This window comes from Lepidochelys kempii, chromosome 7, assembly GCF_965140265.1.
Source record: "Lepidochelys kempii isolate rLepKem1 chromosome 7, rLepKem1.hap2, whole genome shotgun sequence".
NCBI lineage: Eukaryota > Metazoa > Chordata > Testudines > Cheloniidae > Lepidochelys > Lepidochelys kempii.
In genome coordinates, this window is record NC_133262.1 from 96,751,760 (window position 1) to 96,769,767 (window position 18,008).

Consider the following 18,008-nt stretch of genomic DNA (forward strand, 5'->3'; position numbering starts at 1 on the left):
GTGAATTTTGAGTTAAATTTTTTCCTAGAATGGGTGGAGGAGAGGAAATTATCCACCCACCCTCCTCCCCAAACTCAACAGAAAGCAGTTTAAACCCTTCAGAGACTCCCAACCCTGTGCTGATTTGAAAAATCATTCATTGAAAGCTGGAACGGCTACAACCCATAGTTTGGTAACCATTGTATTAATTATATCAGAGTTGCTTTAAACTATGGGCCTAATCACATTGCCACTGAGTTTGAGAAAGTATTACCAGGATTGGCGTTTTGGCACTGGATTTTTTATTATCAACTTATTTTATGTAATATTTCTGTTGAACACACTATGCTCATTACCTTTCTTGATATTAATTTTAACATTATGTTTTGAAATAGTGTAATTAGTAAAATCTAATGTTACAGCTTTCCAATATTTTACTTTGACTTTAACCTCTACAATATACTAAAATTATTTCCTGTATTTAACTAGTAGTAACCCAGATAGACCATGATATGACACATGATAATGCCAACTAGGTAGAAGTGATGGGTGGATAAGTTTTTGAAGATCAGAAATCACTTTTCTGTTAGCAATGCTATTGTCCTGCCATTTTGATATAATATTTCAAACTGCTACATGAGAAATACAAAGAATAGATTTTTGCATTTACACTAACTCCTTCACTTTTTTTTGTAGGGGATAAGGGGCTAGGAGAATGCGAACTTCACAAACACAAAGTCCAGCTCTGATCCCAATAACTTGTTTTCTTATGTAAATGTCCATACTCTTGCTGAGTAGAATTGTGATTTTATACACTGTACAAAAAATATTTAGAGACATAACTGCTGATTTTAATTCACTCTAAGAATGATGTGCACAAATTTGATGTCTACACAGGGCATTTGCAAGTGGGATTATCTACCCTTCACACACACCCATGATAATATATTAACTAATAAAAAGGCTTTATATTTTATCCATCTTATACTAATTTACACCATGAAATTGAAGTAAAGCTAGACTATGTTGCTTTGGAAGAACAGAAGAAATAAACATTTGGAGTCAAAGCTTCATCAACATGGGCATCAGCAGAGCTACCAAGTATCATGAATTTATGCAATCATATCACATCTCTGAAGCCCAGCCGACATTTGACACATTCAGCTGAACTCCAGGTATGCCTGCGTGTGTTCTTCCTGGCCAGTAGGGGAAGCTGTGTCCCCAAAGCAGTAAGACACTCTGCCTCCCCATCTCACTGTTCCCATGCTGGATCCAAGCAGGGAAGAAAAGGCCGGAGATGGTGCTAGCAGCAGACCCAGAATGTGAGAGACAGGGGCCCAGTACTGGCTCCAGTCCCCAGCCACAGTTGCCAAGCTTTCTGTAACGACCTTTCTGCGCCTGCCACTGTTTAGACAGGGTATACGGATCATAAACTGAAGATTATGGTTACATGCAAATTTTCAAATATGCAAATTAGCTAGACAACTGGCATAAAGTGCTACACTTGAGTTGTACAAAGCACACCAGTTATGCATCTATTTATTTTCTCCTCATCCATTCACTTACACCCAATAATGTTGCCTACCAATCAGGGTGGGAGCATGTTGTCATAAGGAAGTGACCCCTGTCAAATCAGGTGAAGTTGGGAGAAAACAAAAAGAAAAAAATCTGTGTAAAACAATCCAGTATCACAATCATAATATTGTGCTCTTGTAACTCCTTCCCTCTGAGCATCTCAAACTCATACAAACACTAACGTGTTTACTTGAGTCAGGTAGGTAACTCTTTTGCAGATGGGGAAACTGAGGGCTCAGAGAAATTAAGAGATTTGCCAAAAAGGACTACACTAAAAGTCTGTGGCAACATTCAGAATAGAAATTAAGTCTCATATTTCCCCATCCTTGGACTCAAGCAGAAGACTATCCTTCTTCCAAAAAGTTACCTTATAATTGCTAATGATAATTGCTTTGTTTTAAACCCACATATAAGTAAGTAAAAGGGAAAAATCCAGCACATTTGCGACAGTAAGTCATAGAATCATAGAAGAATAGGGTTGGAAGAGACCTCAGGAGGTCATCTAGTCCAACCCCCTGCTCAAAGCAGGTCCAACCCAATTAAATCATCCCAGCCAGGACTTTGTCAAGCCAGGCCTTAAAACCCTCTAAGGATGGAGATTCCACCACCTCCCTAGGTAACCCATTCTTGTGCTTCACCACCCTCCTAGTGAAATTGTATTTCCTAATATACAACCTCCCCCACTGCAACTTGAAACCATTTCTTCTTGTTCTGTCATCTGCCACCACTGAGAACAGCCTAGCTGCATTCTCTTTGGAACCCCACTTCAGGTAGTTGAAGGCTGCTATCAAATCCCCCCTCACTCTTCTCTTCTGCAGACTAAATAACACCAGTCCTCTCAGCCTCTCCTCGTAAGTCATGTGCCCCAGACCCCTAATAATTTTTGCTGCCCTCCACTGGACTCTCTCCAATTTGTTCACATCGCTTCTGTAGTGAAAGGACCATAACTGGACACAATACTCCAGGTGTGGCCTCACCAGTGCCGAATAGAGGGCCATAATCACTTCCCTCGATCTGCTGGCAACGCTCCTACTAATGCAGCCCAATATGCTGTTGGCCTTCTTGGCAATGAGGGCACACTGCTGACTCATATTCAGCTTCTCATCCACTGTAATACCCAGGTCCTTTTCTGCAGAACTGCTGCTTAGCCAGTCAGTCCCCAGCCTGTAGCGGTGCATGGGATTCTTCCTTCCTCAGTGCAGGACTCTACACTTGTCCTTGTTGAACCTCATCAGATTTCTTTTGGCCTAATCCTCTAATTTGTCTAGGTCACTCTGGACCCTATCCCTACCCTACAATGTCTCTCTCTCTCTCTCCTTCCAGCTTAGTATCATCTGCGAACTTGATGAGGGAGCAATTAATCCCATCATCCAGATCATTAATAAAGATGTTGAACAAAACCGGCCCCAAGACCGACCCCTGGGGTACTCCATTGATACCGGCTGCCAACTAGACATTGAGCCATTGATCACTGCCTATTGAGCCCTACAATCTAGCCAGCTTTCTATCCACCTTATAGTCCATTCATCCAATCCATACTTCTTTAACTTGCTGGCAAGACTGGATATGGGAGACTGTAACAAAACCTTTGCCAAAGTCAAAATATATCACATCCACTGCTTTCCCCATATCCACAGAGCCTGTTATCTCATCATAGAAGGCAATCAGGTTGGTCAAGCATGACTTGCCCTTGGTGAATTCATGTTGATTGTTGCTGATCACCTTCCTCTCCTCCAAGTGCTTCAAAATTGATTCCTTGAGGACCAGCTCCATGATTTTGCCAGGGACTGAAGTGAGGTTGACGGGTCTGTAGTTCCCTGGGTTCTCTTTCTTCCCTTTTTAAAATATGGGCACTATATTTGCCTTTTTCCAATCGTCTGGGACCTCCCCCAACCACCACGAATTTTCAAAGAAAATGGCCAATGGCTCTGCAATCACATCAGCCAACTCCCTCAGCACCCTTGGATGCATTAGATCTGGACCCATGGACTTGTGCATGTCCAGCTTTTCTAGATAGTCCTTAACCTGTTCTTACACCACATGTAAATCTCTTTTCACAAAAGCATTTTTATGATTGAAATACAATTGATAAATCTGCAGATATTAATTAATACCGGTTAAACATGAGTCACAGCGGCTATAAAAATATATTTTTCTTGTTGTAACACGTCTCAAGATTTTCGCTGCCTTTGTGAAATCTTACAGGATCGTGTGGTAACAACAATTTATTTGTGAATAAACACGGTGAAGTTCACAATCATGAACAGGCAGTGTGCAATTTATATACTGTATCAGACAAAATTATTTGGTTCCTTAAGGTAACAGTGGAAATCTCTTATTGAATACTATTGCCACTTAATTTTATTAATTGAAATATTTAGCTGCACTTTCCACAAATCACAAAAAAGAGAACTACAATGCTCCTGAAGTGCTAGAGAAGTGTTGTGTACTTTGGGCACAGTCAATTCATAAGCTGAAGATATTACATTGAAAGGCAGCAAGGTGCTAACAGTATTCTGGTGACCTTTCTGTGTTACCAGAGGTAATCTTTGTACCTCACTGAAACTTGACAACAGACTTATATCAATCTGGCCAATCTAAGACTGATTATGTCATCAGAATTATGTGGCACTACAATGCTTCTACAATGTTTCAATGGGGGAAAAAATAAAGATTTTAAATTCTGTCATGCACTTCATTAATTTTACAACTATTCATTTAAAAGCTACAACCCTCATTGATAGATACATAAAGGTTAGTATTTAAACTTATTCATTTAAATATTTTTATTTAAATGAACCTCACTACATTGTTTTAGTAATAAGATATAAAGCCTTTCATCTCTAAATCACTGGTCCAGACAGGCTACAACTCCCCTTGAGCCTCACATTCAAGATTTTGTGCTGATAATTCTTCAGAAACTACCCCAATCCAGGTCACAAGTGGCCTTCTCCTAGCTAGACTTAAGGGGCTCTTCTTTATCCTCACTCTTAATCTCTCTGCTGTTTTCTCTTCTGCTTTCTCTCTTCTCTGGCTTCCCTGATTCTTTTCCAATATCTACAGTGGATGTGCATGAGGTGGCAGTCCTTTAAAATGGATGTTCATGAGGTGCTAAATTTAATGTGGCACATGCAACCTTAACTTCAGCTTTTCAAGGTTTTCTAATGTTTCAATTTTTGACCTTAATGCTTACCATTGATGGTGTGTATATATATTCAATACAAAGCCAATATCCAAAGAGGACTTAAGTGACCAGGTTGTTTATGCTCTCTTGTTCCACACTAGGGTGACCAGATGTCCCAATTTTATAGGGACAGTCCTGATTTTGGGGTCTTTTTCTTACATAGGCTATTACACCCCCACCCCTGTCCCAATTTTTCACACTTGCTGTCTGGTTACCCTATTCCACACTCAGAAGTGGCATAGGGATCTACTAGGTCATATAAACACCAGCATGGACTGTACTCTCCAATGGGTAGATAGGTCTCTATTCCACTGTTTAGGCAGGGAGGTCAGGCAACACCACCATCCAGGATTTCAGAATGGGAAGATTTAAGGGAGGGAAAAATACACACAGAACCTGGGTCAGGACACAAAGCCATTCCCTGACATGTTTTATTTTCTGGCTAGCTCAGAGAGAGAACATAAAGTAGAGTCTCTCCCTCTGAGAAACTGATTCCAAATGGATATTCCTAACCCTCCTTAATACATGGAACAGACCCAACCAATCACAAACCAAAACAGCACAATGTGACTTGTAACCAAACGCAATGAACTGTCCTGACAAAAAAATTGAAGAAAAATGTGCTTCAAATTTCACCAGTATTCTTGGACATTTCCAGAAAACAATTAGAAAAATGTTGATTGTTTATTAAAATTGATTTTATTTTGGGGATATTTTGCAACAAAAACCCCCTTTGTTACAATAGTTAGCTAAAACTAGAGGAGTTGTAGTGAATAGCTATATCCATGTATTCTATTGTTAAACCTATCAAGAATGTGGAAAGAAGTGGCAAGAAGCATTTAGCTGTTTGAAAACATGTAAAATTTTCTCTTCCTTCATATTTCTCCTACTCTTCCCTCTCTGACTATCTCAACGGTTTTCCAAATTGTTACTGCCTAATTGTGACCAGGCCAACACATTGGAATTACAAGTTTTTGTAATAAAATTACAATCTGTTTACATAGGTGACTATCCTGATTCATGTGGATTACAGATTGAATGTAAAATGCTAGACTGGTTGGCCAATATACAGGAGCAACCAATATACAGAATTATAGGGGTAGCACAGGCAATTATTAGCTTGAACTAAAAAGCCTAATTATTACGCTTTTTGAACTGAGCTCTTTTAACACACAGAAGAACAATAAAGTGACCTGACGCTTTCCACCTTATAGTTGTGCTGAACAACTAATATTGTTTGCAGGCAGCTAATGTCATCAATCTATAACAAACCGGAGAAGAGGGAAGACTAACTGAAAGACCGAAAGGAAAGCTAAATTGGAGTAGTTCCAACATGAATTACTGATTTACATAGGAGCTGAGTTAGCATTTTGGGGGCAGGACTATAGAACAATTTTTTGCAGTACCCTTCAAATAACACCCGTATGACATTATCATACCTCTACACATGGCTGTCTGGGGAGGGTTAACATGATTCTTTGAGATACCCCGAAGCTTAACCGACTTGTTCTAAGGGAAAAGTGTAGGTGTGTAAACAAGAGTGGGGTCTTGAAGTCTCCTGCTGCACAAGTACATCCCAGATGTTTGTTATTTTCACCTCTCATGATTGCTTTTATTAGCTGTTAGTTTATGTTTCCAGGGCTATCTTCACATGAAAGATCATGAAATTTTATCTTTAAGTGTCAGACATCCAAGATTTCTAACTCCCCAAAGCAAAGGGGCCACAGCCACAAGCTCGGATTTAAACTTCTCAGGCATTTTGTCAAGCCTCAGAAGTTTTAGGTTTCAACCAAAAGTTACCATTCCACTCCTATTTTTGGATGTCTAAAGAGAGAGAAGATAATAAAAATAGTATGTTCTAGAAGCACATGGAAATGTAAACCTTTAACAGCTTATCCTTTCAACGAGGCTGAGAAAATTCCAAGTGCAAAACAAGAATGTGATTCTTCTATGGCCTAATTAGTTAACGTGCCTATCTTCCTGAGCCTTCTGGGCCATAAAAATTTGAGAGTGTTCATTACCATGTTGATTTTATAATAAATTATGTAGTCACAGATTTCAATTATGATGAAACTGTACAGCTTTATGTAATACCTTTAACAGTAGCTAAGGACTGCTGATGTATTTTAACTACCATGGGATTTCTCCATAGCTAGCACCCTAACTACAAAGATGCAGGTTTCAGAGGGGTAGCCGTGTTAGTCTGTATCAGCAAAAACAACGAGGAGTCCTTGTCGCACCTAGAGACTAACAAATTTATTTTGGCATAAGCTTTCGTGGGCTATAACCTGCTTCATCAGATGCATGGAGTACTATATTTTCCACTCCATGCATCTGATGAAGCGGGTTATAGCCCACAAAAGCTTATGCCAAAATAAATGTGTTAGTCTCTAAGGTGCCACAAGGACTCCTCGTCGTTTTCACAAAGATGCAGTAAGCAGAGGTGCCTGGTCAGATGTGCAGTACAAGACACACTCCATGGAGCCAAGATTTTAGAGATACAGGGCCACACAGCCTCTATCCCCCTCCTCCCTGGAACACCATGCTCTGCTATTCTCTATGACATTTACCAGGAAAAGTGGTCCTTGCAGGTTACAGGGACTTTCTGAAATATGAAGAAACTCAACAGCATGCACTGCCAACAATATTCAGTAATTGCATCTTGTTCTTAATTAGACTTTAAGCTCTTTTGAGCAAGAGCTACGTTGTGCTGCACCTGACACAATAACTCAATCCTGACTGGGGCATTTGGATGTTACAATAATAAAACAATTATTAATAATTTGGTGAAAATGATCTGTGCTGGCCTACTGGTCGATAACAAGCACAATAGCAGTAGCTCTGGTTGTTGCTCCTGTACTTAACTGAGAAACAGCTAAATTTGGAGTTTCAATTTATGGTTTAATTAATTATAAAAGTTTTATATTTTCAGTTATTCAGATCTTATAAATTGTCAATTTATTAAATGAGAGTTTCTGGACTGCTAAGATCTACTCCCCATAGGATTGCATGACTGTTCTGCAATTTCAGAAACCTATTCGACATCTCTATTGCAGCTGGGCCATGTGAGAGATCTGTGATAAGCCCTGTCCTGTGCAGTCCAACATCTCTCTCTCAAGGACACAAACATTAATGTGAAAAGGGAATTAGAGCTGGGAAACAATACAAAACCCAGGCCTGATCACTCCTGAGCCAGAGGTTTCAAAATCCATATTGAAATCTGTCAATTTCTGTCCAAGTGTCAAGCAGTTGACATTTGGTGCAACACAGAGATCTTTTCGAGCTGCAAACTCTGATCTGGCGGTTTTGGCACATGTTAACTGTAGTTTAAGTCTGTCAAAGTTGTACTATTTTTAAATAACATCCCCCACCCCCGACCCTCTCAAAAAGAGGATTTCTAGTAAGTTTCCACTTAGATTCGTATTTGTCCCTTGATTTTTAGTCCAAGCTGTTGGAGTAGTCAAGGATCGTAATTCAAACAAGGACAAAAATGCAAGTTTGCAGAAAGTTTTTACCCCTCCAATAGCATTCAAGTGACAAAATCTTTTTGTTAATCCCCCCAGATAGCACTACATAGCAGGCACAGTAGCAATTGATTATGATCCAGATGTCATAACAAATTTGTGATTCAACCTAGCGACAGGCAGTAATTCTTAGTCTGGAGAGACAGTGAATTGCCATCGCTATAGAGCACCCTTGTGACTCACTGTTCACATATTTTACGGGAATACAGTTCATACAATATCGGCTCCTTCAAAAATCAGCATCTTCCAAAGTGTCCCAAATGTCAATATTTCATAAACTCCATAATTTATGTTGTCCGTTACAATCTTCACAAAATATTTTAGCTTTGCATCTAATATTTCTTAGTTAAGCAACTGTACCTTCCCAAAACTGCATTTTCCTTAGTAGGGTTGGCTAGGTGCTAAATATGTGTCACTTGCCTACATATCAGCGCAATAACAGAATGTAAAGAAATGTGAATATTCAAAACTTTATAGCACTAATATTTACGAGGCAAACAACTTCATGAGAAGTATGCAGAAACAAAATGTAATTACTAAGGGGATTCAAATACAACAAGACTCATACATTTAAATAACACTGCTTTAAGAGTCCTTCTACATGATTAATAATTTAAAAGGTAGAGACAACCTTAATCTGACAAGGGGCATTTTACTGAGAAATTATTTCAGCTTCTAGATTCATTTGAGAAAAGTTAAGAGACAGATTTGCCAGCGCATTGTGACATTGCTTTCTTGGGTGCTGTCATGTGGTGTATGTATCCCACACTGGTCCAGCAACCAAAGGGTTAACACAGGCACGGCCGGTCACTACTGATGGACAGCCTCACAGGAGCTAGGAAGATAAAAGGACTGGGAAATTGAAGGATGGAGCTGTGGGGTGGCTACCAGAGGCGTGAGCAGGCTGGAAAAAGGAGCTCCTGCCAGCAAACTACTGAACTGCCACCCAGAGACAACAGCCCAGAAGGGTATGAACTGACCGACAGACTGGAGAACCTGCAGAGGCCCAAGGGGCAGGTAGTAAGGAGCTCAGGGCACTGTCAGAATCAAAGAACCGGGTCCTGCTTATCTAGCTCAAGGGCCCTGAGCTGAACCCAGTAGAGTGGGAGGGCCTGGGTTCCCCTACTAACCCTGATGGACTTGGGAGTGAAGAAAGGTTTTCAGACTCCTGGGCACCAGGAATAGACTGACAGCCCCACTAGGCCATGTGAGCCCAGGGGCTGCAGGACACTTGGCCAGAAGGGGCACTGTTGCACTGATGCATTGCCTCACAGGTGCCTAGAAACTCGGAAAATGCTGTGAACTGAGAACACGGATGACATTTCTGAGGTTCAGTTCCTGTTGTGATAAGCATGGGAAGACGAGACAGCAGAAACCTCAGTGCTCCAATTTCTCTCCCACTGCTTTTGCCTGGGGTTTCATTTTTGGAGCATGTGATTTTGGCAGACTGGAAGCTGTATCCTGATTAATGCAATGCAATGTCAGCGCCTAATAAAGATTTAAAAATAGGTGAGGTTCCCGTTTATGTGAGATTTAGTATATGAGTCAGTTGGTCCTCTGGTTAGCTTCTTTCTCTACATACATATCATATGTAACATGAGCCCAGGGCGGAGGGAATAAGCACTGTCATCATCAAGAGGTTGTCTGGCTCCAAGGATGGATTAATTTGAGCGTATATTTGTGAATGCTAGGGTTGGATTAATTTGGGAATAGCCATAATGTACAGATCACTCCATTGCACTTCAGAGCTCCCTTCTACATTAAACAGACTTCTATTCCGTTCTGGCACTGGAGTCACCAAGGCTTACTGCCTTCAGTGACTTCACTGTTCATGTGGATAATAGCTCAATTTGTCCTAGGATCTTATGGCTGCTATAAAAAAACACTACTGGTATATCCCAAGTGATTTCTTGCTCTATACAGATGGCATCTTCTATCCCATAGACCTAAATTAGCCTTTTATTTATTAGGTCTGTATCCCGTAAAATATTGGCTTAAGCAGACATGCATGAGTAAAGTGGGCCTATGACGCTTAGCATATATAAAATGGTCTGACAGTTACTTTAGATTTTGGGGAACTGGGAATAGCTTGCTCAAGAGAGTGGCTTGGTACAAAACGATACCAGGCAACTGCAGGAACAATGAACTGATATTGGGTTTGGATATTTTAGGTTAGAATCATTGGCAGATGTTTAACCATAAACTTGCTTTAGCAATGATGATGAATATGATAATAAGCTAAAAGGCATTAATATATTAAACTTTAGTTGATAAGGGCACACCAATAGTACAAGGCTGAGGAAGTTAGATTTGGACATGGGAGGCTGGGCATCTGAATGAATATTCGTGATACTACCCAGGCCCTATAATAGGTCAAGCCACCACGCAGCAGGGGCCAACTTTCCATCACTGACCCTTCAGCTCTTCGTTGTTATGATCTACCATTGACCTCTGGGCATTGGGAGTCTGGACCAGGGACAGGGCTTTGTCTCTCACCTCCAGGTCCTCAAGGAAGGGTACGAGTATATAAGTAGATGAGCATATGCAGAGGATGACATCAAAGATATCCCTAATGCTATATTACTGCTATTTATTTATGTGGTTAGGAGTTTTCTTGTCTTTACTGATTGTTTAACTAAAAGTAGCTAAGGCTTTGCTTTGCCTTCAGTGCGAGTGTCTTTGCCACACACCTCAGGATAACCCTGCAAGATATAGAACTTGTTAGTTTTAATTCTGTGAAGCCTGATTCTGGGACAAAAACCCTGTTACCCCCAGTTCAATAAATTAATATCCATTGACAATCAACACAATTATTAACCATTAGAGGAATCCGGCTACAATCCACAACATTCCCAGCTGTTTTCCTCAACGGGAGAACAAAATGTATATCATAGTGCACCAGGGGGCAGAATCAGGGTTATATGGGTAATCTTAATCCTGTCAGGACACAACTTTCAAGTGTTTGAGTTTGGACACTTAATATTGTTAACTTAATATGGGGTTTTTTGGGGGGGGGGGTGGGAAGGGGGTTGATATGGAACTTCCTAGGCATTTTAAACATTGTTTAACAGAAAAGTAAATTTTAAAAAATGCCATTATGTGCAACTGTAATATCCCTCATCAGCAGGGTTTAAATCTGGGACCTTTAAACCTGTAACAAGACTTCTGCTGCTTGAACTAAAAGAGTAGCTTAGTTAGGTAGCAGCAACAGACCAGTCAGTAAATATCTGAACTTAGTGGGGGCTCCCTCTGAGCATCTGAAGTCTGCCAAAGTTCTCCTCAGGAGGCACATTTGTAAAATCCCTCTGCATAAATCATCTGTAAGGCTAGAAATGTAGGATATTTACCACTTCCCCAAAGACACCTAATGACTTGAGCTACAGGAGTAACTATTAGCTAACAGAAGCAGTAGGCTGTTAACCACTGTGGACTAGCCATTAGACGATAAACACATAACTCACTACACAGTGCATAACATATGCAAGAGTAGCAGATTTACAGACAGCATACCCAAGCGCACAGATTTGGCAGATTCTCTCTGAGGTGTATCATGGCTAAAACTTGAGTTTGGCATATTACAAGTCTGGGGTCAAGCCCAAAGTCCGCAAGCGTGAGCTTGTGCAAACTTTTAGTTACTCCTGTAAAATGGAGAAGGATGTAGGCAGCCTGGTGACGGACGGGGAGAAGAGTATGAAGATACCTGCATGCCCCCTAGGGTAGGGATAAGGTCTTGCTCAATAATAAAGTGATCCATGGCACAAAATTAATAACCACTTTGTGGAAGAGGTGAGATCAGAACTCACAATCTTTTGTCTTCTGTGCTACTACCTGCTCCCATAGGCCTAACAGTATTTTGCTAGAGGATAGTGGCAGGAGTAAGATCCATTTTGTCTGTGTCTCATACAGAGATTCAGTTCTGTGTGGCTACTTCAGAACAATTCAGAAATCTCAATGGGGCCTAGGATCATGCATGACCTCTCAAGGTCCCTTCCAGTCCCACGACTCTATGATAGTACAGTTGGAATGTTCAGAAAATTAAGCAGCAGAAAATGTCTGGACAAGTGCAAATAGCAATTTTCCACAGCTTATAATTTAGCCAACTCTGGGCAGATTTAAATGTCTCTGACGTCAGGAATCACTATTCTCCCTGCCAAACTTAAAGTCACTGCTCCAAATAACAGAAATGCTTTAGCAGTTTAAAGAAGTCAAAACAATTTTTCAACATAAAGAGGCCCATTCCTGACTTAACTGGGAGTGTGTGCATGTAGGAATTGCCCTATACTGGGTCCTGGTTGGAGTGGGGGTGGGTGGGTGTGTGCCCTCTGCCACCAGTGTGAGTGGAGCAGAGATCTGCCCCCTCCCCCACAAGCTACTCACTCTATTCAGTGGAGTGAGGGAAATGATGGGCTCCCAGAGCAGCCATTCTTGCTATTGAAAGCCATGCTGCCCTTTAAGCAGTGTAGTTGTTGGAGATGGGTTTCTCTGCAATACATTGTTAATTAGGGAATTTAGAAAATCAGATGCCAGGAATCACACTTTGGCTATGAATAATAATAGTTTAATTGCCCTTTACTTTTTCATCAATAGGGGTTTTTTTTCAAGTAATAGTTTACTAATGGAAAATTAACGGATATATTTTACTTTTGATATATAGTTGCAACAGAAAGCCATTAATCTGTTTCATTATCTTGGAAATGTTTCATCAGTTTTAGACATTATTCTTTTAGCACACCGACATTTCTGTTCCACCTCAAAATAATTTGAAAAGAACAAAAGGCAGTATATATGCAATTATTGCTCCACTGTGGTGCTTCAAGCTGACATACTGTGATGTGATAGCAAAATTTTAAAAATCAGTCAGTTAGATGCTCAGATGCCATGGTAATGAGCACAGCATAGATTAGCTAGAGTAACTTATTTTAGAGCAATTTGGAGACAGAACTAAAATACACAATGAATATCAAAGAATGTCTCAGTCTATTTTAAGCATCTGTACTAATATTTTTCATACATGGACTATTTTAGCGGAAAGAGATTGTCAGCACATGTGAAAGTAAGGCATCTCAACTAGTACTAGAAACCAGTCACAAAATCATAGAAATTAAAAGTAGAAGGGATCACCAATTTGACTTCTTATATATCAAAGGCCTCCAACACAACCCAGCACCTGCATGCTAAACCCAATAGCCAAAATTTGACCAAAGTATTATAGCTCACGGAAGATGGGAGGTTATCATGTGAGGCACAAAATAAGAGGGACTGAGATGTTCCAGTGCTTGAGGCCCCCCTCAATGACATGTAAATGATCAAGTGAGATATGCCCAGATCTTGGTGGTTATCTTATTTAAAAAAATAACATTGTTCACACTTAAAACAACTCCATAATTAATGTTCTCAAACACATTTCCTTTCCCCTTCCCAAGTCCTTCCTACTTCCTAAAGTAGAAGCCTTTTCCTCTCTGACCTCTGACATCAAATGATTTTGTCTGTTTTTCATACTACATTCAATGGGAACCTTTATTCCCCGTTGCTGTTTCAGGACAATTTGTCTAAGAAAGTCGAGTGGCTCTCAGATATCCCAGCACCTGACAGGGCCCTTCAGCATTGCAATTAAAGTCCCTTTCAATTGCTAGGGACCTAGAGATCAGAGTGCCCGTAGAGCGTTGAAGTATAGCATGCTGGATCAGAGCAGAAATCAGAGAAATTTAAATGTATCAAGCTATAAGAAATCTTACAAAAAAATTTTTTTTAAATAATTCCCCCTTTCCTTTGTGTTTACAAATTCCAAATAAAAAAAATATACCTAGCTCTCATAGAACACTTTTCACCTTTATTTCAAAGCACCTTATGAAGGAGGGAAATCATCCCCAATTTACAGATGAGGTAACTGATGCTTAAAGAGGTTGAGGGTATGTCTACACTACAGAGACTACACTGACATACCTGTGTCGGCATAGTCCTGAGAGTAGATGCAGCCTACTCTCTCACCAACAGAAGGGGGTTTACTGTCAATGTAGTGAATCACTTCCTCAAACAACGTTTTCTAAGTAGACAGAAACCCTCTTCTCTAGACGTAGTTACACTTATGCTGGGGGTTATGTCAGCATAGTTATGTCATAGAATCAAAGAATCATAGAACTAAAAGGGACTTTGAGACATCATCTAGTCCAGTCCACTGCACTCAAGGCAGGAGTGAGTATTATAAAAAAAGTTCTCACCAGGGGAGATGCACCGTTCTTGACAGTTCTGCAATACCAGGTTAATGCATGCAGTAGATGGAACAAGCTCCTATTTCAAACACCCAGTTAATATAAAGTTTTCACAGAGACAGATCTGATACTAAACTGATCAGAACAGATCTAAAAAATTTATTGAAGTGAATGTTTAAAATCAAATTTACACAAGTTAAGAAGGAAGGTACTGTACATCTGGGGTCAGGCTTGAGTTGTGAAACATTACAAGTACTGGTTACAAGGTTCACAAGATACATACATAGTACATAACCAGCATAGACCCAGACTGGGGTGTGGGAGTTTTTAAAGAGTCAGTGAATAAGTGATCTCGGGTATGCCACCCATAGAATGTATTTAGAGTCCAAGTCAGTCTTGGTGTAGCGAATCGGTACATGGGTGTGGTGTGACCCTTGGTTCATCAGGGGAGGAAGTGGGTTATTTCTTTCCCTGACCGGCAGTCTCGTTTACTCATCCTAGTACTGACAGAATCCCGTGATGTACTCCATGTAGATGTCTCTGGACCACCTGATGATGTCGGACACCATGAGCTGTCTCGCAAGCCAGGCGTAGCCACAAAGCTGACAGACAGGTGTCGGTTTTTCCACAGCCCTGACTGACCTACGCCAATATATGTTTTCTGTGTAGGCTAGGCTTAAGTGACTGCCCATTGGCTTACTGTATAGTTTTAAGAATGGCTCTAACTCCCACTCCAGCACCTTCCCCACTGGACCGCTTTGCCTCTAATAAACACTTTAAACCACTAAAGATCTTAGTATTCTCTTAGCAAAGCAATACATTTAGTTGTTATTCTCTCTTCGTAATCAATATATTTGGCTCAATCATTTTTGTTTCTAATATCCAAACTCATCCAATTTTTCAGATTCTTTCTGGGGAAGCTCTGAGTGTAAGATTTCAATATATAAGATGTTTTAAATTAGAACATAATGGCCATACTGGGTTAGACCAAAGGTCCAACTAGCCCAGTATCCTGTCTTCTGACAGTGGCCAATGCCTGGTGCCCCAGAGGGAATGAACAGAACGGGTAATCATCTAGTGATCCATTCCTTATTGCTCATTCCCAGAGCAGGGATGGGCAGGGACACCATCCCTGCCCATCCTGGCTAATAGCCATTGATGGACCTATCCTCCATGAATTTATCTAGTTCTTTTTGAACCCTGTTATAGTCTTAACCTTCATAACATCCTCAAGCAAGGAGTTCCACAGTTTGTGCGAAAAATACTTCGTTTTGTTTGTTTTAAACGTACTGCCTATTAATTTCATTTGGTGAGCTCTAGTTCTTCTGTTATGAGAAGGAGTAAATAACAGTTCCTTATTTACTTTCTCCACACCTTAATCATATCCCCCCTTAGTCATCTCTTTTCCAAGCTGAAAAGTCCCAGTCTTATTAATCTCTCCTCATATGGCAGCCATTCCATACCCCTAATCATTTTTGTTGCCCTTTTCTGAACCTTTTCCAATTCCAATACATCTTTTTTGAGATGGAGCACCCACATCTGCATGCCATATTCAAGGTGTGGGCATACCATGCATTTATATACAGGCAATATAATATTTTCTGTCTTATTATCTGTCCCTTTCTTAACAATTCCCAACATTCTGTTTGCTTTTTTTTTTAAACTGCCGCTGCACGTTGAGTGGATGTTTTCAGAGAACTATCCACGATGACTCCAAGATCTCTTTCTTGAATAGTAACAGGTAATTTAGACCCCCTCATTTTATATGTATAGTTGGGATTATATTTTCCAATGTGCATTATTTTTCATTTATCGACAGTGAATTATATCTTCCATTTTGTTGCCCAGTCACCCACTTTTGAGAGATCCTTTTGTAACTCTTCACAGTCTGCCTGGGACTTAGCTATCTTGAGTAGTTTTGCATCATCTGCAAATTTTGCCACTTCACTGTTTACCCCTTTTTCCAGATCGTTTATAAATATGTTGAATAGGAGTAGGCCCAGAACAGACCCCAGAGGACACCACTATTTACCTCTCTCCATTCTGAAAACAGACCATTTATTCCTACCCTTTGGTTTCATATCTTTTAACCAGTTACCAATCCGTGAGAGGACCTTTCCTCATATCCCATGACTGCTTACTAAAATCCAAATATATTCGGTTTACTGCTTTCACTTCATCCACTATTTCTGTAATTCTAGGGGTTGCGGGGGGGGGGGGGGGAAGCAGCAATAAAGTTTGTCTGAAAGAATTTCACACTTTGGTTCTTTCTATACCAATGCAGTGATTTGGTATAGTTTAGAGAGCTAAGCAAGTATTCATTTATACATCACAGCTATTCCTCATTTAACCCATAATAATTAAAACTAACAATATTAAACGTATTTATTAGCTCTAATGATGTATAGCAAAGCGTTTATATGTTTTGGCATATATTAGTTTCCTAAGTTAGGCCCTGGTCCAGGGCCAGGTCAGGGTACTTTAGCAAATGCCTACATTTAAGGACTTGAGTAGTCCCACTGACAACAGGTGGATTACTCACATGTTTAAGTACCTCAGTGACTCACCTTAACACATAACTATAACAAATCTTAAATGTGAACAACATTATTCATGCCAATTTCAACTGTAAATAATGATAAATGAGATTTTATATAGCATTTATTATTCTGAACAATCCTAAAAAACTCTGTAGAGATTGCATATAAAAACATTATCCATACATCACTGAAATGCAGCTCTGAGGATGAATACAAGCAGCTACTTTTTGATAGCAACTCCTTATTGCAGTTATTTTTAGGAGGGGCTGTGAAAGATAATTTCAGCGGAAAGTACACTGGATATTTTTAGACAGGCATTTATTCTTACCCAATTTAGATACCCTGGCAAAATTAGTTGCCCACAGATATTGAAAAAAATAACACTCTAGACTAATTTCTAACTCTGTAGATTATTTTCAAGTGGTTTATCTAAATATGAACAGAAAACAAAACTCTCTTATTTCACTGTACAAAGTGGGATTATTTACCTGTTCTGTAACCCAAGTACTTCAAGATGCACTGGTTCCCATTTGTATTCCACTGTGGAGTATGCATATGCACCATGCACCTGATATTAGAAATTTTTTCAGCAGTGGCTATTGTTCCATACCTATGCCTTTTGCCTCCTCATGCTCCAAACCAAAGGCATAAGGGGTGGTGCAGACTGGCCACCTCTCCAGTTCCTTCTCTATGGCCAATAAAGTCATGCGCTGAAGTAGATGGAAAAGAGGGCAGGTAGTGGAATACAGACAGGGACCACACATCTTCAACAACAGTGAGCAGGAGGCCAATGGTTCAATCTGAGTTTTCATGAGTGCCACTAGGACAAGATTAAGATCCCACATTGAAGTTGGCTTGCGTACAGGAGGAAAGAGCCAAAGTAAGCCTTCAAGGAAGTGGATCCTTATCGGATGGACAAAATTGGAGTAGTCATCAGTGGGGGGACGGCAGGTGCGGAGAGCCGCCAAATAAACATGCACTGAGTTGAAAGTGTGTC

At 40.2% G+C, this 18,008-nt stretch overlaps 1 protein-coding gene and 1 pseudogene across 1 annotated transcript in view; both read right to left on the minus strand.

The window, feature by feature from the left end:
- Positions 1-18,008, minus strand: part of ADGRA1 (adhesion G protein-coupled receptor A1) — a 475,442-nt gene that overhangs the window by 379,676 nt on the left and 77,758 nt on the right. The window lies entirely within an intron of this gene.
- Positions 14,484-14,643, minus strand: LOC140915412 (U2 spliceosomal RNA; annotated as a pseudogene).